The sequence below is a fragment of the Tinamus guttatus genome, unplaced genomic scaffold, assembly GCF_059628265.1.
Source record: "Tinamus guttatus ecotype Peru unplaced genomic scaffold, ASM5962826v1 Tinamus_guttatus_pri_ptg000240l, whole genome shotgun sequence".
In the NCBI taxonomy this organism is placed as follows: Eukaryota; Metazoa; Chordata; class Aves; order Tinamiformes; family Tinamidae; genus Tinamus; species Tinamus guttatus.
Genome location: NW_028288774.1, coordinates 6,556,090 through 6,562,089, shown reverse-complemented (window position 1 = coordinate 6,562,089; position 6,000 = coordinate 6,556,090). Strand labels below are relative to the sequence as shown.

General features: G+C 43.5%; 1 protein-coding gene across 2 annotated transcripts in view; it reads left to right on the top strand.

Moving 5' to 3' along the window:
- The first annotated feature begins 4,137 nt into the window (after positions 1 to 4,137).
- DENND2B (DENN domain containing 2B) overlaps positions 4,138 to 6,000 on the top strand; it is a 104,028-nt gene continuing 102,165 nt past the window's right edge. The window contains exon 1 of one of the 2 annotated variants that reach the window (XM_010225815.2): positions 4,138 to 4,215. The gene's annotated coding sequence lies outside the window, so the exon portion shown is untranslated. The remainder of the gene's footprint in view (positions 4,216 to 6,000) is intronic. The other variant, XM_088525742.1, reaches the window with a different exon arrangement.

Genomic DNA, 6,000 nt, shown 5'->3' with positions numbered 1-6,000 from the left:
CAGGTGAATGATGTACACCTATGTCCCACGGAAATCGGGAGTTCTCTCACCTGTGGGGTCATTCCTTTGCTTGAACGTTTGCGGAGTCTGTGCTGCTTACTATGATACTGTACTTCTAGCCAAGCCTGATTTAGTAAGGTCAAATTTGCAGGCCTCTAAGGCAGAGTGGGACTGCTCAGGTAGATGCAGTGCTGCTGGACTCAACGTCTTGCCGCTCTGGAAGTCACTGTCCTGAGCAAAAGTTCTGAGTATTGAGCCTTCAAACAAAAAGTAAGGAGCACAGTTTATCTAGAGCAAGCCTGCATTATGTTACAAGCTTATCTCTTTTCCCTTATTTTCATATCTTTGCAAGTTGCTGCCCGGGGATGAGGAAGTGCCAGCTAGTTCCTTGGCTCTGCCAGTGAGGTGAGCAGGAGCTGCAGGCACTCGCCTTTTTGCAGGATCTGCTCAAGAAGGATCCCGCTGAGGACAAGGGTGCTGAGGCTTCAGCTTTTGCTGTCTTGTCTTAAGCTTATCTAGGTTTAATTAGGTTTGTATCCAGTGAGGTCACTGAAAAGATGGTGACTGTGGAGTAGTAGGAAGAGAAATTAAGAAAGGTGTTTATTCTTTATGGGAAAGAGGGAGAGGCATCTGTGGAAGTCAGAAAGGTCATTTGAGGAGGGGGAAATGCAGTTATGCCATTTTGCATGAGTAATTTTATATGGAATTTAAGGGGTTTTTTTAAAGAAAATGAAGGAAAATGTTCCTGAGTTTGGTGCAGTGCTCCCCAGTTTATTCCTACAAAATCTTTGTGGAGCTGTTATGCCTGAGTTAGCCTGCAGCCCATCTCTGTTCTTGTCTTTTTAAACCCCCCAGCTGATGCTGTGCTTTTACCTAGCAAAAGCAGTAAGATCTCATGAGCCATTTCAGAGCAATGTGGTTTGTTTCCGCTCCTGTTCCTGCTGATGGCTGCTTGCTCTGAAAGTGCTCAGCAAAGCATCTCGGTGCCTGCGGCTTGCGGAGGGAGCCGCTCGTGCCCCCACGGCCGCCCCGACGGGCCGGGGCGCCAGGCCGGGCGCCCTGGCAGGGTGTCCCGCTGCGCCGCTCCCTTGGTGCGCGTCCGCCTCCGCGGCTGCCACGCGCCTTCCGCAGCCACGGAGCGCCACGGACACGCACGGATGGGCATAGGAAGCTAAACCTCAGCCACGTGTAAGTGATGGGTTGTTTTGCAGCTGCAGGGGGTGAGGACACATGTTCCAAGGGCTTTTGGTAACAGTACAGTCATGCCGCTTTTCAGTATGTATTTTGTAGTTAATTTAATATAAGCCATTCATCATGTTCTTTCTCTGTGATCCTATATTCTGTCCTGAGGTGTTGATGCTGCCACAGAAAAAACACAGACAGGAAGAAATTAAAAGATGGAAGTGGTTCCCTGCTTCACCCTGGCCAGTCGGAACTACATACTTTGGCTTTTGGCAAGAAATGGTTTAGGAGCACACAAATGAGGCTGAGAGCAGAAAGGTGCTTTCTGGGGTCCTCTGTGCTAGTTTCCTGCCCAAGGCCAAAGTTTAGGCCGTACTGTTTAGTGGTGTGTTTTGTACTCAAATATCTGTGCACACGTATTGGATTTTAAGTCGTCATCTTTTGTCTGAAACTCCTGACTGTAATTGCATATATATATATAATGCAGGGAGCATTTTTGGTTGTTTACAGATGCTAACGTGCATGTTCCCTTGCAGCATACACAGAGCCTTGTGACACATGCTACAGTGGAATATATGGGACTTATAAAAATTCTGAGACTGATAGAGGAGACTTGACTGCTTCACGTGTCCCTTGATCAATTCTTTTATATACATACATACATATATACGTACATACAATATATATGTATAATTTATTTATTTATTTATTAATCAACTTTGACATCTTTGAGCCCTCCCTTTGCAACAACATAGGGGAAAATATTTCTTCTTGGGAGGACTTTCCTGCGCACCCTTTTCCTCCAATTACACTGCTGAAACTGTCCACCTGCAGTGCAGCATGTAGTGAGTTTAGCTCAGGCCTGAACCAAAGATGACTTTTTTTAAAGCAAAAATGTCATATTTTTTTTCTATTTGATTCTTGTGGTTCTGCAGGGATTCTGACACATGAATCAAATGACCTTAGTATATGCCCTTTCCATGACTAGAGAAACTATTTAATGTGACACCACTTCAGTGCCTGCTGAGTTCGTGGCAGCTGGAGCAGCTGTCTTAGTCATCCACCTTAAGGTGTTTCTTGGTAACTGTAAAATACTTCTCATGTAGTTTGGGGTAGTGCTGTTGACACAAGGAACGGTGTGAGGTGGCAGAAGTGAAATGACCTGGGAGGTTGGCTGGAGCTTTGTTATTCACAGCTTTTCCGGAGCAGAGTCAATAAAATGCTCTAGGGTAGTTGATATTTTATCATAGCCGTGCATAGGCAGGTGTTCCCATAAGACATCCAAACAGTCTCAGACTCTCTAGGCCTGTTTCATGACATCTCTGTTAGAGAAAATTCATGCTACTAGTGTAACTGGAAGAAAATTATCTTCTGTATCTCCTCATATATAAACCTAGCTGTGTTGGTTATGTAATACCATGTACATAAACATGTTTCTTGTGTTATGTCCTCTAAATACAGTAAAAATCATTGTAAATGCTCATTTTGTTTTATGCTGCTAGTAATAGCCTATATTCCTCAGACTGCAAAGATTGTTAAGGATCTTGGGTATATATAGAGATGGATACTGTAAAGCATATTGAGATGGATGATGGAGAAAAAGTAGAGGGGGTGATTTCCCATTTAGTACTGCGTGGTTATTATTTTCAGCTCTGTGTTTTTTATGCCCACTAGGGGGACTGTTGCTTATCTTGCATGTTGCAGAAAGCAGAATCATGCAGGCTCTTTAATATCTTTTATGAAGCTTTAAAACTTTGATTGACTGCCTCTGGTTAAACCCTCTGAAGAATAACTCTCCAGGCTGTTTCTCAGAGTGTAAAAACTGTAGGCACAGTGATGTTCTTCTGAGTCTGTCTGTTCTTTACTGTATTTTCCTACTAAATGTTCTTTGTCCTTCCCTTTAAAAAGATTTTTTTTCACTCCTCATTTATCAGTCCATGCTTTCCTATATCGGATATTTCTGGGGTAGGATGTTTAGATTTTTTTTATTTTATTTATTTATTTTTGTCAGGGAAAAAATGCTGTGTGTGTTCATTTGTGTTTAGATTTACTTTTGTTTTGAAACCATGGTGCTAGTGAATATGTTAAATTAATCAGTTCTTGTATTCTCAGGCTTCAGTGAAATGGGTTTCTGCTGTAACTGGGAGATAGTGGGTTTTGGGGAGGAGGCACATAATCTTAAAATTGTTAGGAGAAAACTTCCAAACTTTTTTTTTTGTCTTGTTTGGCTGCGAATTGCTCTTGTTTGCTGCGTGTTTCTGACCTGCAGCTTTTTCTGCTTGAATACAGAAACATGAAAGAAGACAGGCAGTCCTGCGCAAGCACCATGAGAACCTGCGCTAACTGAGCCGCTGCTGGGCCCTGCAAGCACAGCCAGGTAAGCAGCCAGGCCATGCGAGCAGTGCTTCACAGAGCCTGCGATGACTCTGTTGCAGCGAAGCTCCAGTGCATTCAGATAGCAAATTTGTAACAAGCCAGGCAAAGGTAAACAGCCTGCAGGTTTGAATGAAGGAGATTGGCTTCTAGTTCAAAGCTTTGGCAAGCAAACGATCCTGTTTTCCTTCCTGGGGGAAAAATGTGCAAGTTCTGTGTTGGTTTTTTAAAATGCAATATCTCTTATTTCAACAATCGATTCATGACCAAAGCTCAGCTTCCTGGGCTGACTCAAGGGAGGGCTTGGAGGAGGGGTGGAATGCTTCAAAAAAGGGAGCTGATGAAAAGGCATGCTGTTTTGTGGATGCCTCCCAGGATTGTTTAAGTCTGCATGTGTATGTGTGCGTGCGCGTGTGTATGAAAAAGAGCGAGCGAGAGAGAGAGATCTCCATGACAACTGGCCCGGCCGGTCTGCGTGCTCTGCAATCATTTTGCTGGAATCAGTGCTGCGAAAGGTCATATGAAGGAGTTGTGGGAAGCACAGCAGGTATTAGACGCTAAACGACTGGTTTTCCGATTGCCTCACATAATAAGACAGAGTTTTGTCTGGGAAATACAAATCTGAGAATGGAGTGGAAGGGAAAGTGCTCCAAGTTTCAGGTAACAAAAATTGCCTTTTTGTGTTATTTCTTCTCGCTTAAAGAAGTTTTTTCCTGCGGTGTTTACTCCCAGCCGAGCGCCTGGGCTAGCTTGGATTCTCCAGCTCTGGGGAATGATGTCATGCGGCAACAGTTGGATTCTATTAGCCCGGGAAAGAAGAAACGTCCTGCGATTCTGTAAAAAGGACACTTTGGCTCTTTGTTGCAAATATTGTGCAAAGGCTACATGAAGTTCTTAATTTTTTCTAACAAATTAATTTGCAGAAAACTTCATGGAGAGCTGAAAAACACCAAAGTGAAACCAGTACAATTATTGCTGTATTCATGAAAATAATTATGGAAGTGTTATACAACTCAGCAGGCATTTCTTTCTTTTTGGGTGCTCCTGTATCTATCTTTAATGTACAAGTTAATTGCATCTTGATTAAGCAGAGGATTTGGAAACTCCGTGCACTTGGAGTGCTTGAGCGGCTGTTTGCAGGATGTGCTGTGAGCGTTTCTTCTGGGTTGGGCTCTCTCTCAGATTGCTGCTTTTGAAGAGATGACGCTGGCAGTGTTGTTCTCAGTAAGGTTTTCAGTGGTCTGTGTTTATCATTGTTTGAAACTAGCCTTTTTGGGGCAAAGGGGCACAGAGAGGGAGAGGGTGAAGAGCTTTTAAATTAATAAATCCAGCAATTGAAAGTGGTGCTTTCCTCCGACACGTTTGCTTAATGTTGTAGTCAGCAGCCAGAGTTAGGATGGCACTCGTGGCACTGGGAGAGAAGGATGATTAGTGTTTGTTTGCTGCATCTTCACCTTTCTCAGATGCTTGTTTCTACTTTTATGCTGCGCTGCCTTTTGTGCGTTTCAGGCATGATCCAGTGCGCGCTGGAGTCCATGGGAGTTTTCCTGTCAACTTCAAAGGGCATCAGAGCAGCCCCTGCTTGAGAACTTCTCAGCCTCTGTTTCAGTCTTTTGACTGTAGGACCAGGCCACTGGCTCTTGGTTTTCTTTCTTGAACTTTCCAGACAGAAGCTCTTTTGTATTGCACCAGACAATGGCAGACCCTGGTGCTTCAGCGTGCCTGCTAGTACGCACTGAGGTGACCATGGTGCCTATTCTGCTTCCTGCTGTAATCCTTCTAGAAGGGAAAAGGACAGGGAATGGAAATCGCATCCCTCTGGCCCACCTTTCCTCCCTGCAAAAGCCCATTATTTGTTTGTGCATGTGGGTGTGCGTGTGTGTGCAAATTATTCCTAAATGACATTATCTGCTGTCCTTCAAGGATGACTTCCAGGAAGATTCTGGCAGGAAAAAAAATGTTCTCACTGTGGTCTGTCAGTAGAGTACTTCACAAGAGAGAAACAGGCTGTTAATGGAGCAAGTAATCTTGTACAACATGTGCACAGACTGACAGCTCTCATCTCTGATTTAAGGACTAATCAGCACAGGGTAACACTTTATGTTCTTTCCTACCCCATTTGATCAGCTTGTATTTCTCTAAATAAAATACTGCTGCTACTGAGTATCAATTAATAGCCTGATTAAAGAAAATTTGATAATTTGACTAGCTGTTTGATGATTGAGAGCAGTTAATAAGGAATCCTTGTGCCATGCTCAAAAAGAAATGAAGTATCTGTGGAGTGGATGTCCTAATTTGAACCATCCCCCTCATAACAAGGAATGCTGTACTAATTACTCAAGTTTAAGGAGCATTTGGGGAAAGATGTTATTAGTTGCCAAATTTTCTGAAATACGAAATGGGTATAATGCCAAGAAAAATGGAGCCTTTGCTTTTAAGTGCTAA